The following is a 3,244-nucleotide window of genomic DNA, read 5'->3' as shown; positions in this document are numbered from 1 at the left end:
AAGGGGATGGTAAAACAAGAAGCAACTGTCCGAAATTAGTGTGAAATAATATGAGCGAGTGACCAGTATAAAGTATGAAAGACATAAATGAGATGGTCTGGTCTTCTAGAAAAAATGAACAAATGTCAGATTGCATAATATATATAAGAAAAGGTTAAAATGGTTGGGAATGAGAAGAAGACTAAGATAATCATCGTTAGATAGAGTTGATACAATCCTCAAAACAGGGAGAAGATAAATGTAAAAAATAAAATATAATATGTGAAATGGAAGAATCATATGGTGGAAATAAGAATGGTTTTCAGGGAAAGAAAGGTGTGCAGAGGTGCAATGTATGATATTGGTGTAAACCAGGAGTGGGATTCTACCAGTCCGGACCAGTTCAGGCAAACCAGTAACTTCGACAGGCATGGACTTCTGCAATCCACTTCTTTATTCAATCATTATGTCCAAAATGACCTGTCAAGAACTGATGACAGTTGTGTAGTTTATTGGGGTGGTAAATGCAATGATAAATACTTCTTGCACATTTCGACTGTCATTCTGCAGATCTAATATTATCAATCATTCCTTCTGTGATGAACCTTCACTCATTCTGTCCTGTTCCTACATCAGTGAGATAGTGATATTTGCCTTTGTTGGGTGCATTGAAGGAATCAGCCTTGGAATGATTTTTGTATCCTATGCTTATATTTTGGATACAATCCTGAGACTGCACTCTGCTGAGAGTAGGTACAAAGCATTTTCCACCTGCACCTCTCACCTGACAGCTGATGGGATATACCATGGGACAATACTCTTCATGTTTCGGCCCAGCTCCAGCTATTCCATAGACCAAGACAAATGGGTCTCGTGGTTCTACATGGTTGTGATCCCCATGATCAACCCTCTGATCTACAGCCTGAGGAACAAGGAGGTGAAAGATGCTGTGTCCAAATCTCTTGGCCATATATAGGTTTGGAAAGGAAGAAATATTGTTTTATAATAACTGGAAAGTGTGTCCATTTAGGAAAATGATATACAAAAGGTTTAGCTAGATACCCCACGGTATGTGGCAGGTGACTAAAGAGACCAAAGAAATTAAGTCCATCTCAAAATGTGTTTTTTATATCTATATTAATTTTTTTAAAAATCTAGCTAAAGACATAGCAAATATTTTAATTAAATTCGCAAAGAATTAAACAAACAATTAAACAAACAATATTGAATGTACCTTTATATTATCTAGTAATATATTTTGAAGAGTGTTCTTTAGTTTGCCAAAATTAATAGGACTCTGTACACATGAATCTTGCTTTTGTGTACTTCTTTAATTTTTTTTTCTAATTAGTAAGCTTTGATGTCTATGCATTTATTATTGGGATTTTATCATCTCTCCAAAATTTCACACATATATTTTATGTGATTGCAAAAACAGCTCATTTAACTGCAAAATCAGAAAATATAGCCAAAGTGATCCATAAAAAGTAATATGAACAACTAAGTGGTTATAATTAATGGTTCATCTGAAGGTCCTTAAGTAATTAAATATTCACTGCATGTCAAAATACTATCCAAATAAGGATTTAATTTTCAATTTGTCTAGATTCTCACAATACAGGGAGACATGATTTATTTAATTAATGAGAATGAGTTTACACAATACACTAAGATATAAATCATAATTTATAAATGCAGAGACAAGGTTCATAGTTCCCACAATACAGCAATCTATATTTTGATTTAATTAGATTTTAGTTAGAAAACACAGGTACTGTGGGAGAAAGAGAGAAGGAAAGATGAAGTGTACTGATCAAAGAGACTGTATATCAGGGGTGTCAAACTCAATTTCATGGAGGGCCACAGCAGGGTTGCGTCTGACCTCGGAGGGCTGGGGTGCCAGGAAATGTACATAAGGCCAGCTCAAAAGGCGTGCCGCCTCCTAACCAGTTCTCCAAATCCAATGGCAATGGATTTGCTCCACGAATCTATGGAGAGCTAAACCTAACCATAAGTGCAATTTTCCTGAATGGGATTTTCCCATGTATTTTGCAAGGAAATGTACATAAGGCTGGAGCAAATGGTGTGCCCGCTCCTAACCATACTGACAGGGCCTGAATCCAAGGGTGATGTCCGTTTTGCTCTGTGAATTCATGGAGAGCTAACCCTAAGTGGAATTTTCCCAAATGGGATTTTCCCATGTATTCTGCCAGGGAATGTACATAAGTGTGGCTGAAAAGGTGTGCCCCCTCTTAACCAAACTGACCAGTTCCGAATCTATTGGCGATGACCCTTTTGCTCTGAGAATCCATGGAGAGCTAAACCTAACCATACGTGCAATTTTCCTGAATGAGATTTCCCCATGTATTTTGCCAGGAAATGTACATAGGTCTGGCGCAAAAGGCATGCCCCCTCCTAACCATACCAACGGGGCCTGAATCCAAGGGTGATGTCCATTTTGCTCTGCGAATTAATGGAGAGCTAACCCTAAATCTAAGTGGAATTTTCCCAAATGGAATTCCTTACCAGCACATCGTAATCAATGACAATCCCAACAGAGGAATATGGCAAGTATGACTAAAGAATTCTGGATTTATCCATATACTCTTGTTGATTTATATCATATTATCATAGCTTAATATACACATATCATTAATGACATGATAAACCAAGACTGGAAACGCACTGTGCTAATACAAAGATTATCTTACCTTTGTAAGAAAAAAAATAAGAAACAGAATGGGTTCTCTAGACATTAAAGTCCAAACATCAAAATACACTTTTTTTTAAAAAAAAAATCAGCACTGCTTACATACTGCCATAAATCATATTTCTTACTTGGCTAGCAAATATACTGAAAGAATAAATTATTGTCCACCTCAATTCATAAAAATGTTCCCAGAATAAAGAATATCATGTTTTACAACTTATTTTAGAGGCTCACCCACCCCAAGGTAGATAAATGAGTGTCATTCCAGTTATCAGTTCTGTCTAAATTTTTCCAAAATAAATTAGGTCCCTTTGATGGAATGCTTCTTTCTGTCCCTTCCTGAAGTGGAGTTCTGATGCCTATAATTTCTGCTTTCATGATACTTTGATGTTATCTTTCTGTTAATATAATATCTATGAAGAGGTTGTAAAGCTCTTTATTCTGAGATACATCATTCTCTGGACTTACTAGTGTTGCATTAATAGTTATTACTACTATAATTATTGTTATGATCTTCATTGTCAACCTTATCTATTCTAGTTTAGAATTAATCAA

General features: G+C 35.9%; 1 pseudogene; it reads left to right on the top strand.

Annotated features, from left to right (window-relative positions):
- Nucleotides 1–409: 409 nt before the first annotated feature.
- Nucleotides 410–955, top strand: LOC116504821 (annotated as a pseudogene).
- Nucleotides 956–3,244: the final 2,289 nt, after the last annotated feature.

This window comes from Thamnophis elegans, chromosome 1 (genome assembly GCF_009769535.1).
Source record: "Thamnophis elegans isolate rThaEle1 chromosome 1, rThaEle1.pri, whole genome shotgun sequence".
Taxonomy (NCBI): domain Eukaryota; kingdom Metazoa; phylum Chordata; class Lepidosauria; order Squamata; family Colubridae; genus Thamnophis; species Thamnophis elegans.
Note: the sequence above shows the minus strand (reverse complement) of the source record. Positions and strands in the feature narration are given on the sequence as shown.